Here is a 16,038-nt window from a genome sequence, read left to right on the forward strand (position 1 = left end):
AACTATTCCATGCTCCATTCAGGCAACGTTGCATAATTTTCCATGAATATTTTTCTCACTTTCAGCAATGTGAAGAGTTTTTATAGGCTGTTAAATGTTACAGCAAAAATTAACACTGCAATACATTTTTCAGAAAATTGATAACAGCAGACACTAAAAATTATGAACAGCAAATATTAATTTTTTTTAATCGACAGTCCATTTTATAAAAACTGCTAATTATTTGCATTTACACCAGCTGGCTATGTTTGTGTTGAAATCAGTATGCGACATATTAGTTATAATTTCCTGCCTTCAGCAGCTTGTTTTCATACTCTGATGAACAGACTGGGGGAAAAAAAAAATATCAAACAAAACACCATATTATATGATGAAGCAAAAAGGACCATGTTTCAGAGAGCGCTGAACATAAATTTGTTTTCTCTCTTCCTCCAACCCTCTTCTCCCCACCGCAGAACAAAATCTTAGTTCTATACAACAAAATAAATGACTAGAAACTACCTTGGAAGAAATGGCAGGCAGCCAGGGCCATAGTGCCTGGCTGCTCCAAAATAGGGAAGCTAGGCGAGCTTCGGCAGCTCAAAGTCGAAGGGGGGGAGTAGGGGGGGATGTTTGTGGGCGTGTTTTGGCAGCCGTTTCAATTTTAAATAACTCTGCCGGCGTGGCCTCGCCCCATTGGGCAGAATATCGGGAAAAGGAGGAGCATGAGAGGGGTAGCAAGGCTGGGTTTGCCTGCTTCAGGGTGCTGGCGGCGCGAGTGGCATCGTCGGGAGTGGCCGAGGCAACGGGCTGCTTAAAAAAATAAAAAAAAACCTCGTCTTCTTTTCGCGTGGCGTTGGAAGTCACGGCCAGTGACCACAACTGAGGGAGAGGGACAGGCTGGGGCCAGGAGGGCACCAATTGTGAACAGGACTGAATCGCTTGTCAGGGAGATGTCCAGCAACAGTGCGCTGCTGGTTGAGCCCCCTCTTCTATTGCCACCTGATGTCAGCGTGTGTACGCGGCTGGCAGTTGTGGGCATGGCTCCTTGCTGGTTGGTGGCCGGGGCTGGGCTTTAGGCGGCGCGATGCTGCCTGAAAAGGGTGGGCCGGGAGGCCTGTGGATGAGCTGTCTTGCCGGATTGTGGTGGATGAGCATCTTTTGTTGAGTGCTTTGAGGGGCTCAGGCTGGTTGTTGATTACTTGGTTAAATAAAGCTGCGGCCTGTTGATTCCCATTTCAAAGGTGTTTGTCTTTATTGTGAGGAATAATTGTAAAAGGGCGGCTGAGAGTGAAGTGAAGTCCTGGTTTCGCCTGTTATGCAATAATTAAATGGACCCCATAACAGTAAGAAACGCAGAATGAACCTATAGTTACATTTCCTTCATGGAAAAATTGTTCAAAAATAACTCTGCTCATAAATCCCCTATATAGAGCATGAAAGAAGGAACGCCTTTCCAGTTGACCATTGCTGTTCCATGACAATAATCAAATGCTCATCAAGTCACATTCTGTGCACATGATGATCATATTTAAAACAGGAGTGCAAGCACAGAGTTAGGCAAGTTTAAAATGAGTATCTTCAACGTAAGCAGAACCTGTTTTCCGAAGCACATGCATAATATTATGAGCCATTCCCTAATTATTGAATGAAGCAGGCATTTTCTGGCAATGTATTTGCATCCTGATACTTAAAACTTTGTGTGCTGGAGAAAAGCTTTTAATCTGTTTCAATCATTGTGCACTGCACGACCACAATAAAACAGCAGACAACTTGGTTTATGCACATCAGTTTAATGTACAAGACTTCTGCATATCGGCTACATTATAATCATCTTTTGTTCTTTGTAATTTATATCTGATCTTATTGTATTATTGTGTGTCTTTTATATGCCAGATGTTGTGTCATCATTCAGTAATTAGTTTTAAATTTTAAAAAATTGAAAAAAAAGTGCTGTACACTGCAGAGTAGCAATTTCAGTGTTATAATTGGAACCAATTGCTTTGCATTTAAAAAAAAAAAAAAGTAGTAACTACATCAAATAACTATACTCCTAATACAAAAGTTTCATGCTAAATTACTGATGTTCAATACCTGTTAAAAAAAAAAAATTCAGAAGGAAAACTTGCATTTCTGCAGGTTATAAAAATACCAAGTAACTGTACGGATATTATACCAACACTTACTATACCACAAGCTGCTACAAAGAACCCATTTAAAATTAAAGCCAGAATGGCAATTCAGTAAACCTAATGCCTTTAGCTTGCTGATGCCAGCCAAAGAGAAGGAAATACCACACATCCTGTGTCGATGACAGTGGTGCACAGCTCTCATATACCAGATGGGAACAAAGCCAGCCTTTCATCTGGAAGCTGGTTTCAGCTGAATCTAATTTATTATGTTCCACACTGCTAGATTTATGGGTAATCCTGCTCAGCCATGCATAGAACTAGCAGTAGGGGAAAAAAAAAAAAACACAACACCCAGCTATTTCAGTTTTCCAACTGCAAACAGCAATTACTGCACCATTCCCTTTAAATACAACCTTTAAAAAAAAAAAACCCTAGATGATATTTTGATTAAGTTCCAGAGAACATATTTTGGAGGGGGACTGCATCCTACAGCACTAACTAAATAAATAATGAACCCTTTTCTTATATTTAGTGAGCAAAACAGTTTTTTTACTTTTAGAATTTTCATGCAAGGAAATACATTTTTCCATGCCATATGGAGAGTTATTTTCTACTCTGCATTGCACCTTTGCTTACTTCTCTTGCCAGCCCTTGCCCGTGAGCTCTCCGTTGTGGTCTGTGGGGCAAGGGAGATGTACACTGTGCCCCTCCCAAGTTCTCTCCCATTCTCCCTCACTTCTTTTTTCCCTGCCTTCTCACTCCTTCACTTCCCTCATCCCCCTTCTCACTCACCCCTTCCATCCTGCCACTTGTGATACCTCGGGAAAAGCTCCCTGCTTTTCTAGCACCATGACGCCTCTTCCCCCCTCCACTGGTGGGGCCTGGGAAAGATCTTTCCACTGATCGCACCATCCCTTTTCCTGCTGCCCAAGGCCTCCTCCCATAATCCAGCTCCAGATGAGCATCACTATGTGCACCCAGACATTTATTTCATGACATGCACACTGGTCTAAGGTTTGGAGGATTATGATCATACATTTTATAAGTTATGAATAACTTAGCTCTGAAAACTAAATAGTTGGTACCAAATGTGGTACTAGGGGTTTAATTTAATCATTTTTGTAATCTTGTACACTGCTCTATCATTCTTGAGGACAAAAAAAAAAATGACAACAGTAAAGATTACAATTCCAAATATTTGTTTCCCAAAATCATAGAAACTATGTTATGGAAGAGTTGTTACAGAACATTATTAAGAAGTGACTTAAACAATATCATTTTTTGTTATATTTAGTTATATGCTTCTGAAATGAGCAAGCTTTGGGATAAAGGAACTTTTCCGTTTGCATGGAACAGACCACAAGACCAACCACCGCTTAACCCTTTCCAGCAGTACTAAACCTCGATGAGGAAACCTTCACTGGCGAAACATATTCCATAGAGGAGGACTGTAACAGTAACATACTGCATAACAAGAGCTAACTCGACAGACTACAATGGCTACACACTAAACAGAGAAATGGTTCCATGATATGTTTGGGAAATAATTACTGCATAAATATAAGTGCTTCTAGAGAAGCACCAATTCAAACTTTGAATTGCAACCATTTGAAAATAAATCATTAGTTGCATGGGCTCACTTTGAGATGCGAGATAGTTTGTCAAAAAGTAAAATTTCACTTTACTGAATAGTTGTATCTTCTTAAAAAGTTTTTTTTAAATCTTTTGTCGTGTTTTTAATATGCAATAATTAAATATAGCCTAACACCTTGGTAAGAACTTGTGGGTGTTAGCCTAAGTATGAGCATACGTTTTCACTTGTTTAACATTTTTATGCGAATACCAATTTTATGATGAATAAGGTCACATCTTTATGACTATAAAAGTTCAGGTTCCTTGAACTGATTTATGAACGATAAATACAGTTTGACAGGAAGCATACATCTGACAAAGAAAATGGAGAATGAAAAACACAGAATACTGTACAGGCTCTCCCATCGTAATGCTGAGTCTGGCTTGGTGGTTCACAGTGCTGTGCACTGCCATACAAAGGACCTGGGTTCAACTCCTGTCTCAGGTCCTTTGCTCCCCAGGCTGGCTGGGGCTGGAGATGCTGCAGAGGCAACATTCACTAGCCCCGAGGTTGAGAGGGGAAGGGGAGGTGGTAAAGGCTACAGCACAACGATTAGTGGCCAGATTTAGGACCTATGATTGCAGGGTTCAGAGAGTAGCCCAGACCAAAATAAACAAACACACAGCACATTAAAGCACCATTAAAAGCCCACATTACTGCACATTTAACCCAAAAAGCAACTGCCCTTTAGAGGAAGTGTTAAAAGTTTGTTGTGAGTAACAGATTTTTGTAGTAAATAAAATGATTAGCAAAATGTCTATGCTAATCTGCTCATTTAATTTTTTAACACAAAGCCCCACCATTAATGGGGAGACATCCGCCTTACTATTAATGCAAGCACTGAAGATGCATCAAAGTGTTAACAGCAGTTTCCGAACAGGCCCCTTAATCTGAAATTATAAAAGTAGATCTGGGGGTTTTTTTTGTTTTGTTTTGTTTTTTTTAATGCAGCACTAGGTCTTGACATGTCAAACACATTTTATTCATAAGCATGTATTTTTGTTACTGGCTCAGATCAAGAAGGTTCACCTTTCACCGCTATATTTTGTTTTATTTTTTTCAGTTTTGCAGTTTCCATAGCAACATGCTGAACAGTGGTTTCACACACTGATTCTTCAGCTTAGGAAGGCACGCAGAACAAGCGCTGGCTAGAATCCAGTTCTCACTTGGCAAGATTTCATCCACCTAGGGAAAACCAGCATTCAATGAAAGATATGATTGCTAGTACAGTTTGCTGGAGGAGGTCATGTCAGCTGTGCACAAAGTTCATTATACCTATTTACATTCATCTCTGGTAAGGAACTTTTTAAACATTGTAAAAAAAAAAAAAAAATTTGTCTTCATCCATTCTCTCCAAGCTCATCACATCACATTTTCCACAGCATGTTCTTTTCATCAAACTCAAAACATACCAATTTCTATTGCATTAGCATGAATAGGCCAAGCTGATGGCCATACAGCTGGAAACTCCACTTGCTGCTGGTCCTTTTCCTGTACAGCTTAGGATTCCCTCAGAGGAGAAAACCTATCTTAGATTTTCAGAGCCAAAAAAAGCAAAAGGGATGCTTCTACAGACACATCATCTAGCTAAGGGGGTTGTCTCAATGTTTCCATTATCGATCCTGCCTTGCAGTGGTTTACAATGAAATAAAATCCTTCTAGGCTGAAATCTGGCATCAATACTGCCAACTGGGAGACTACTTTCAGAAAATGTTTAAAAAAAAAAAAACCTCTTTTTTGTAAACCAAACAAAAAAAAAAAAAAGAGGAAAATTTGTTTAGTCATCTTGCACTTCTCTTGAGAGGGGAAATAAAACACACAGCTTGGATTGCTAACCATAAAGCTTACAACACACTTGTTCTGTAACTCAGCTCAAGTCTGCATTTATTGAGAAAACATTTTCAATATTGCAATCTCAAAGCCTAAAACTGCTTTTAGTATAATAAAAAAGGAGATCTATTTTAAGAAGCAGCTACCATATGTGTGCCTCTGTTCCACCTGACCAGTCTGGTTTTCAGGATATTCACAAGAATATGCATGAGATATGTGATTTACTGCTTCTATTGTGTGCAGATATGTACCATATATTCTTTGTAGGTATCCTGAAAACCAGGATCAGAATCACCATACTAGAGACAGAAGAATGTAAGATTGCCAACTAAACGTAATAAATATATTTGCATAGAAAACATGTCCCAGACTTGTATCTTAAAATCAATCAAAATGGTTTAACACACTAGAATTTGAAAACTTTCATAGCAGATCCTTTTAAACTGCTATAACAGCAGAACAGAACCAGGCAGTATGACCTGCAACTTGTAGAATTATTCCTAATTTATATTTTCAGGTGATTTTCAAATTCAGTTAGGAATGCACAAAGCTTTAAATACCTTAAACTGTCTGACAAGCTATCTGTAGATTACTAATGCAACATCAACGCAAGCAAACCGCTTGCAACAGAAGCACAAGCCATGCATGCTCAAACATGACTAGTTTCCTGCATACCATCATCTCCGTAGACAGAAACAGGATGCATACTTCTTTTTAGCCTACTTTCCAAAGAAAATCAAGGTTTATGAGACTGGCATGCATCTGCATTCAATAACTTTTTTGTCTGGTGTCCTAGTCTCATCAAATTTTCAGAAAATGTCAAGGGGGGGAGGGAACACCATAAGGACTAACCTAGGTGTCCCAGAAAGTAGGCTCCTTTAGTTCTAGATTGAGCTTCTCAATGTGCTTCATATGCAGCAGGACATGACAGTGTTGTTAGGCAATGTTACGACACAATACTTACTAATAAATTCATATAAATGATACATTCAGTTAACTCACATGATCTTTGGTGGATGGCACGAACTCTTTAAAAAATGATAATAAATGGAAGAACAATCATACGCAAAATAGGATTGACTTTTTTTTTTAACCAGGGTCCTATTTTATAATCACAATCCCATGCACTACTATAAATAGGTTTTGAAGAAATGTTTTAAGATTGCAAACAAAAAATGTTAAAATATCCTAGAATATCCTTTAATATGACTCACCCAACACAGTCCCATGTTTTGCCAGACTGCTTCGGGGGGGTATACAGAATATTCATTAGTATCTGTTCACAGCTTTTTTTAAATGGCATCAACAGAACGCCGCTGAAGGCATACTTTTGGGATTGGCTGGTTCTGCACAAGAATTTTTTGATTGGAGGCATGTGTGATGTTTAACTGCTCTGTGCCTGCGGTTTAGTCACAAGAGAAAGATGCCTACAGGCAAAAAGATGCCGTTGGAAAAAGCCGGGAGCAATTCCGAATGAATATTCTCTATACACCTGAAGCAATCTGATAAAACACAGGACCACAGTGGGCAATTCATATGAAAGGGCATTGTGGGACACTGGGAAGTACTGAATTTTTTGCACTTTATTCTTGCAATTTTATAAGGCCATTAAGAATATTGCATTTTAGCATTTTATTTTTTTTTGTCATTTCAAAAACTATTTATGGTAATGCATGGGACTGTGATTATAAAATAGGGTTCTGGCTTAAAAAAAAAAAAAAAAAAGTTGTTCCTGTCTTGGGAATGGCTGCCTTTAAGGGTACATGCCATCAGTCAACGATCATGTAAATTAACTGAAGGAATTGGCTGTGTGTGTGGATTTATTGCCAAGATTTGTTAGTCTTCGCAACACTCAAGATCTTAAATGTTATAGAACACAATACAGAGGGTGTGATAAAAAAAAGAGTCAAATAAACTAACTGGATACATTTGTCAGAAAAGAACTTCAATTTTATAAAGCAAAATAAAAATGCCATAATTAATATGCAAATATCTGCAAGTTTGCCACTGAATTTGTTAACTTTTGCCATAGAATCTTGAAAATTTGCTGCAGAAAACTGGTGCTACTGGTTAATATCTCGCTACATCGGCTAGAATACCACAGAAGGGAGGAAACACTCTGAAAAGAAAAACTAAACAAGAAAGGACTTCACAGACTAAGCACAACACAGTCATGTCAATGACCCTGTCCTTAACTGAACAGGTTATGTCAAAGAAAGTAAAGGCTCTCAGACCTGTGCATAATTTATTCTAGAACCTATGGCAAAGTAAAAGTGCACATGGGCAGACACAAGCATAAAAACGTTGCTGGCAATGCTGAAATACTTTACTTAAGCTGCCAGACAGCAATGTAGCCAAGAAATAGAGCTATAATAATGAGAAAAAGTCCACCTGGTATTTTCTTACTCTTAGCAAGTCATGTAATTGCTAATTTCATTAACTTTGGTTTCTTCTTCCACCTCAGTTATGTTCCAGTAATAACCCATGTGTTCACTATTACTAACCATTTACATTGCACTACCAGATGTACACAGCACTGTACAGAAACCTAAGGTAACAGCACTGTTCTGTGACGTTTACAGGCTGGTCAAGACACAGACAAGACACCCAGGACCCAAATGCCTTGGGTTAAAAGCAAGAGAGACAATTGGGTTGCACCAGAACCAGGTATTTATTGCCACATTTAGTACCGAAATGCAAAACAAAATGTGTTCTACTTTAAAATTAATTTCTGAAGCTCAACATTGCTTTCTGGTATAAAATGCTTAGAAGGCTGGAGTATGTAAAATCATGATTTAGCGGTTTACAAAATAAAATGACCAAGTCCACCTATTTTACAAACTTTTTCCAAAAAATACAATATGCAGTCTTTTGTACTAAATTGACCCCATTTCCTGACTTTCCCATATATTCCTACAAGTGTTCTTAATTTTATCTGGGCTCCGATTACCAGCAGGTTTCAGGTTATATTTCTGAAATAGCAGGGCACTTTTCTAAAGCTTTATAAGAGTAGAAAACAGATCTCTCTGTTTCTCCTCCAGGACACAGCTGCCAGAATAATAATTTAACTCTTTCTTGGGAAAAAAAACCAGAAAACAATGAATTTCAAAAACAGCAAACTGAAAACTTCAAATTACAATAATTAAAACAGCAGAATGACTAACCCGACCATGCTGCATGAGCACGCCTCTCATATACAGTAGAAAGACATTAGTACACAAAATTTAATTCACTACTTAATTTTTTTTATATGTCAAATACAACATCATTAACATAACTCTAGGCTCCCACAGCAAGTTCATCCAAACCTGAACTAACCTTCCATGTGTTAACAGTGAAAGCAGCGTTTCCCACACTGGTCCTCAAGGCACACCCAGTCAGTCTGGTTTCCAGGATGTGCACAGTGAATAAGGAGGAAAATATCTGCACCCTACAGACTCCACTATGCAAAGCTCTCTCATACAAATTCATTGCCGATATCCTGAAATCTAGAATGACTTGGTGTGCCACAAGGTCCAGACTGGAAAACATGGAGTTAAAGCTACTGACGACAGCTACAAGGAAGCCAGGAAAAAAAAGTCAACCTTTAATTGCCATCCTGCATTCTAACATGCTGGGAAAAAATAAGATTTAACTCCCAGTGCAGGACTATGTTATTGGTTTGCAAATACATTTGAGTTGTAAAAAAAAAAAAAAAAAAAAAGTGTGCTTACCAACAGCGTCATTCATCAAATCGCACTAGGGCGTTACTGCGGGTGTTAGGGCCCTAACACCCGCAATAAATATCACATCGCGAAATGTGTATGCAAATGTGAAAAATGTATTCAAGTGGGAGGAGTACATGGAAATGAGGGCTGTTTAACGTGGCGTATGATAACGTAACGCATGCTATCGCGAGATTTAACACCGGAAATAACTACACCTTTTTCCTTGGCGTTATGCCTGTGATAGCTATGCGTTATGGCCAAAATGGGATTTACTGCAAATCCCATTTCAGAGGCAGGGGGAGAAAGAGAAAGAAAGATTGTTGAAGCCCACTGAATTTTGAACTATATATGCCACTGTAAGAGGGGACACTAGTAACTCAGGGCGAGATAATTTTACATGCACAGTCAGACATACTAACAGCACAGTTTACCATCAGTGAAGATTTAATGTGATTTGGAGGGATGAAAGGTGAAAGAAGAGTACATTTGTACCAAGTTCTCTCTACCTTGCTTGACTGCAGCTAGGTAGATAGTCCATCAAGCTAGGTAGAGAGAACATGGTACAAATCCTCTCTTCTTTCACCTTTCATCCCTCCAAATCACATTAAATCTTCACTGATGGCAAACCATGCTGTTCGTATGTCTGACTGTGCATGTAAAATTGCCCCCCAGAACCCACCCCAAGTTACTAGTGTCCTCTCTTACAGTGGTATAGTCAACTTTTTTTGTGAGCCTCTACAGGGTCTCCCCTCCCCCAAAATGAAGCCTGTCCGGGCATTTCTCAGCTTGTGATGTGAAAATATCACGGGTGCAATGAATTTAATGAGCACTGTGTATAAAACAGCTATGCAAAGCGGTACCAGGAAAATTACCCTCCCCCCCCCTTTTTTTTTTTCTTTTTAGCAGCACGGGAGCTATTCTTGCTATATTTATCGCAAAATAATGAATCTAGGCCCAAAATAGGTGTGCACAAAAATATGGGTAGCGTGTATGAAATTATGATTTGTGCTTATAAAATAACGCCAGCTCCATTTTCAGTTAAGTCTTGTCGCATGTCAAGGGCTCAACAAAAAAGCTGCTCTCTCTTCTGCTTTGTCTGCAGCTGTTTTTATCAGTGCACGCACGTTTTGTTTCTACCGTCTTGCTTCTAATCCCTTGCTTCGCGTCTGTCAGTGATGTGACTATAACACGCCACAGAGGGGGTGAGCGCTCGGCTCGCAGTCACAGCGGGATGCTCATATGGCGCATCCATTTTCCTAACCCATGCACAGCTATGTCTGCTAGTTGCCCGATGCTTTGGAGCACTAGGAATGCACAATTTCTTTTGTAGGGCAGCAGCTCATTAGAATATTGCATTGGGGACCCAGGAGGGGTGTTTCTGCCAATGTTAGGCTGATGCAATATGATGCACGTTTTCCTATTAGTCTGCATGCCCTCTGGGGATAGGGAAATACCTACAGTACCTGAATGTAATCTGCTTTGAAGTGCCGAAAAGCAGAATATAAATCAAATAAATCATGCAGCACCCACTGTATGTACAACCGCATAGCACTGAATGAATGTTATGGTCATGAATAGGCATCTCAGAGACCTGAAAGAAGGAGAATAATCCACAGGACACAGGTACCAAGTACAGATTACATCAAAGTGATAGGCCAGGTCAAATAGGTGGAGAGGGTGGCGCTGTATCTTAACGATGTTCACCAGAAAAAACGTCCTGCAGGATAAAAAAAATGCAATCTCCATAGATAGAAATTCCATGTGTGATGAGAAAGTAGTATACGTCCACCATATGTGGTGGTGGACGTGACCACCTCAACAGAAGAAGAGCTCATAAAATGCTAAATTATGAAAGCTAACAAATTAGGCAACACAATAATAACCCCAAAATTGATAGGGTAACTATCTCATTGGCACATGCCAGGGAGGTAAAGTTTCTAGATATCATAAATGACTGCTGGTCTGGAACTGACAAAAGAGAACTACACTAGATCTACCGCAATCCTCACATGGTGCTAGAGTTAACAGTGGCAGAGCCGCTTGGCAATGGTGATCATAATGTAATCAAAATTAATAATCATTGAAGAAAGAAAACTACTGCAGTAGAGCTTAATTTTAAAAAGGGAGACTATATTATTAGTCAGAAAAAAAATGTAAAAAACGGAGCAGCTGCAAAAGGTTAAAAGTCTGCAGGAGGCATAAACTCTCTTTAAAAACATCTTGAAAGCCAGACTAGATATATTTCATGCATTAAAAATGGTAGAAAAAAAGAGACTAGCTACTAGCATGGTTAAATGGAGAGGTGAAAGACTATAAAGTCAAAAGAACATCTTTAAAAACTGGAAGGTGGATCCAAATGAAGAAAATAGTGAAAAGCATAAGCACTGGCAAGTCTGAGGAAAATCATTAATAAGGCAGGCCAAAAAGAATTTGAAAAGAAACCTACCAGAGGAGCAAAATCTCAAACTAAACACTTTTTAAAGAAAATCTGCAGTAAGAAGCCTGTGACTGAGTTGGCTAGACCACTAGATGAGCAAGGGGTAAACAGGGGCTCAAGGAAGCAAGGCTATAGCAGAAAATTAAATACATTCTTTTCTTTGGTCTTTACTCAGGAGGATGTCGGGGAGATACCTAAGCTCCAAACATTCTTTGAGGGTGATTATTTGGAGGAAATCAAATCATGGTGAACCAGGAAACGTAAAAGAGCAAAATCAACAAACTATAGAGTAATAAGTCACCAGGATCAGATGGTATATTCCCTAGTATTCTAAACTCACGCAAAAATGAAAATTGAGACTTATTACTAATAGGCTCCAATTTCTCATTCAAATAAGCTAATGGTAGGCTTAGAGGGCAAGCAATGTAGCACCTATTTTTAAAAAGGGCTCCAAGAGATTATCTAGGGAATTATAAGGGAACCTGACAAATACTGGACAAAATGGTAGAAACTAGTCTAAAAAATCTGGACAGTCACAGACTAATAGGCAGAGAATCATGGATTTAGCAAAAGAAGTCTTGCTTTACAAATGTTTCTGAACCCCTTCAAAAATAATCTAACATGTAGAGAAGTGTGAGTCAGTTGATATAGTGTATCTGGAACTGGACAAAGTCCCTCACGAGGAACTCATCAGAAAATTAAAATCATGAGATAGAAGGAAATATCCTATTGTAGAATGGCAACTGGCTAAAGGATAAGAAACAGAGAACTGAATATTCTATTTGCTTTTTTAAATGCTGCCATCCACTGAGCCAAGGATTTCAAAGTATTGTCCACAGTGTCTCCAAGATCCCATTCCTGGGTGGTGACTAATATGGAACCCAGAATTATATAGGTTTAGTTTGGATCATTCTTCCCTATATGCATCACTTTGCACGTGTCTAATAAGAGAACTTTTTTTTTTTTACTTAACACATTATTAAGTTCTGTAATTCATTGCCAGAAGATGTGGGGAAAACTATTAATGTAGCTCCTGGAGTAAAAGTTCATAAACCACTATTAAAGGTAGAGTTGCAGAAATCCACTGTTTATTCTTGGGATAAGCAGCTTGGAATCTCTCTACCCATTGGGATCCTGCCAGGCACTTGTGACCTGGCTTGGCTACTATTGGAAACAGGATACTGGGCTTGATGGACCTTTGGTCTGACCCAGTATGGCAAGGCTTATGTTATTTTCACATTAAATTTCATCTGCCATTTAGATGCCTAATCCCCTAGTCCCCCAAGGTCCTTTTGCAATTCCTCACAATCTGTTTATGATGTAATAACTTTGAATCATTTTGTCATCTGTGAATCTGATCACCTCACTTATCACTCCCTTCTCCAGATCATTTATAAATATATTAAAAAGCACTGGTCCCAGTACAGATCTCTGGGACATTCCACTATTTATCTTTTGTCCATGGAAAGAAATGACCATTGAGTATTATTAGAAAATGAATGCAAGATAAAAACAGAGAATATCATAATGCCTCCGCATTGATTCATAATGCGCCCACCACAACTTGAGCAATGTATGCAATTCTGGTCATCCCATCTCAAAAAAAAGATATAATGGGACTATAAAAGGTACAATGAAGGACAACCAAACTGATAACAGGGATAAAAACAGCTCTTCAGCCTGGAGAAGACATGACAGAGGCAATACAATACAAGTCTAAAAAATCTTAAGTGGAGTGGAAGGAGTAAACAGGGAATGGTAATTACCCTAATACTAGAACTAGGGTATACTATATGAAACTATATGATTTGTTTTAAATGTGCTACCTATAAAGTATTTAGACAAGTTACTGGAGGAAATGTCTGTAAACCATTATCAGCCATGTAAATTTGGGAGAGCCACTGTTTCTCTCTGATTATGGGCAAGAAAGACTATTTATTCTTTGGGATCCTGCCGGGTACTGGTAACCAGGATTGGCCACTGCTGGAGACAAGCTGCTGGGCTTAGAGGACCTTTGATCTGACCCAAAATGTCATTTATGTCTTGTGTCTATCACTATCACTTCACGCTACATAAAGCCTGCCATCCCCCATCACACTGCTGTCATTCAGCTCATGCCTAGCCAAGAGCTCTCCCAGGTCTTACAGAAAGCCAGAGAAACATGAGGCAACAGTAAAAGCGAGTTATACATACAGCAATGCAGCATTATGGTGACAACTCTGCTGCAAAAAGAACCCAATTCAAAGAGCTTATGAAACGACAGTTGCCCATATGATTCTGCATCTCTGACTTGGGGGTTCTAGGGAAGAGGGCCTCTGACTGGGAGTCAAGACTCTAGTACCCCCAGTGCCCAGACCGTGGTTTTTTTCCAGGCTTGGAAATTCTAACTCCAGAAAGGATTCAGTGAACGCTATTAGTGTAGCTGGGTTTTAAAAACGGATTAAACAAGTTCCTGGAAGAAAGGTCCATAAACCATTAAGGTGGAGTTGGGGAAATAGCAGCTTATGTCTGGGATAAGCAGCAAGGCATCTATTGACCTTCGGGGATCCTGCCAGGTACTTGTGACCTGGATTGGCCACTGCTGGAAACAGGTTACTGGACCAAATGAACCTTAGGTCTGACACAGTCAAGGAAAGGAGATTTGGGAGGTGGGGTGGAGAATACACAGCTACAGGGTTCTTTCTGGCAGGTAGAATCGCTCCCACTCTCCTGGCCACCATAGAACAGCAGTCTGTAAGGCTGCCTCCCCCTGGTTTTTCTCCTTCCAGTCCAGCTGATTACATCATTGGGAAACGGGACTAATCGCCATGGAGAGCAACAACAGTGAAGACAACCAGAGAGAGGAGCTAAGAGTGGGAGATAAAGTCAATAATGCCTTAAGATTTTCTAGGCATTATATTTCACCAAAATTTGAAGGGGGAGTGGAGAATTAATGCAAAAAGAAAACCAATTAAAAAAAAAATGGCAAAACAAGAATGTTGGGTTTTTTGTTGTTTTTTTTTTTTTTTTTTTAACACATTTATATTCTTGTTCCTTACTCTTCTGAATCCATTTTTAATACTGTCAATCTCCACTATGACCCTGAAAACAATCATAGGCAACAAATGGAAATTTGCAGTCAGAGCCAAGAATCATCGCTGCCAAATTCTGCATCAGAACTTCCTCCAGAATCCTAATGTTTGCCAAGTTTAATCATGACTCTGTTTTGACTTAAGATATAGCATTCTATGACCACAAAAAATGCTTTTTTTTTTTTGTTTGTTTTGTTTTTAAGTTAGGAAAAAAAAAAATAGCCCTTGAAAGTATATACATAAAAACATACATTATTATCCCCAGAAAAAAGTTGCGTTTTTCCAATGCTGAATTCAGCTTTAATAGAACTTATTTTACTACCCATAGACCGTGAAATAATTGTGAGAAATACATGTTTTGTTTTTAATCACTGGATCATCATTCCGCATTTCACCCACTCTTCTAGGAGCCTCTTCTGCCTAGCTGGATTATCAGGTTTCTCTCATAAGACCAAATATACCAAGATAGTTAAGCTTCAGAAAGGATAACAGCTATGCTGACATCTGAAGTCTAACATCATTCTTTGTTCTGTACTTTTCTGACATCTGAGAGCTCTGGCTAAGCCATGCTAATCTGCTCACCCCTTGAAATTCTGCTACAGGAGACCTTCTCAACATTTCATATTATAGATGTAGACAGAGAGAGATAGATACATACACATATATATAGATAAATCTTTTAGCCTTGCTGTTTTCATGTTTTGTTTTGTGAATGTAGCCGTTTTGGTGAATTTAGCTCTTATGAATGATGCCAGTTTGACAGCACTGGAAACTAATCTTTGCATTTGTACTTGTTCTGTGGATAAATGAATCTCCCTCCCACTCCCCTATCAAAAAAGAGTCTGAAGCCTGCTCTGGAGAGAAAACCTCTGTGTAATCCACTCTCTCTGCCAATTCATGTGACATTGTAGTGGTGATTTTGGTAATGTGGACATTTATCCACTGAACTGGACTGAGACAACCAACAATCTATACAGGCCACATCCTTAGTTCCTACCAACCTGACCAAGATCTGAACTGGTGACCTAGAGCAAGGTTTCACAAAAAATGTTGATAGCTCTCCAATCTCCACAGGGTAAGCTATGCACAAATGGAAAGGACTCCTATGGTGTAAAAAAAAAAAAAAAGGCAGGAAAGCACTGGAAGCCCCAAAAGTCTCTTTTTTTCAAGTTTTAAAACAAAAGAGGAAGAAGAGATGGAGACAAACATTAACACCTCACAATGGACCAGTTCCCTCTATATACAAAGT

General features: G+C 39.1%; 1 protein-coding gene across 3 annotated transcripts in view; it reads right to left on the bottom strand.

The window, feature by feature from the left end:
* The window catches only part of REEP3 (receptor accessory protein 3), a 198,133-nt gene that overhangs the window by 153,331 nt on the left and 28,764 nt on the right, over positions 1 to 16,038 (bottom strand). The window contains exon 1 of one of the 3 annotated variants that reach the window (XM_029609728.1): positions 502 to 519. The exons of the other annotated variants lie outside the window; for them this stretch is intronic. The gene's annotated coding sequence lies outside the window, so the exon portion shown is untranslated. Of the gene's footprint in view, positions 1 to 501; positions 520 to 16,038 lie in introns of those variants that run through there. 3 annotated transcript variants of the gene reach the window in all.

This window comes from Rhinatrema bivittatum, chromosome 7 (genome assembly GCF_901001135.1).
Source record: "Rhinatrema bivittatum chromosome 7, aRhiBiv1.1, whole genome shotgun sequence".
In the NCBI taxonomy this organism is placed as follows: Eukaryota; Metazoa; Chordata; class Amphibia; order Gymnophiona; family Rhinatrematidae; genus Rhinatrema; species Rhinatrema bivittatum.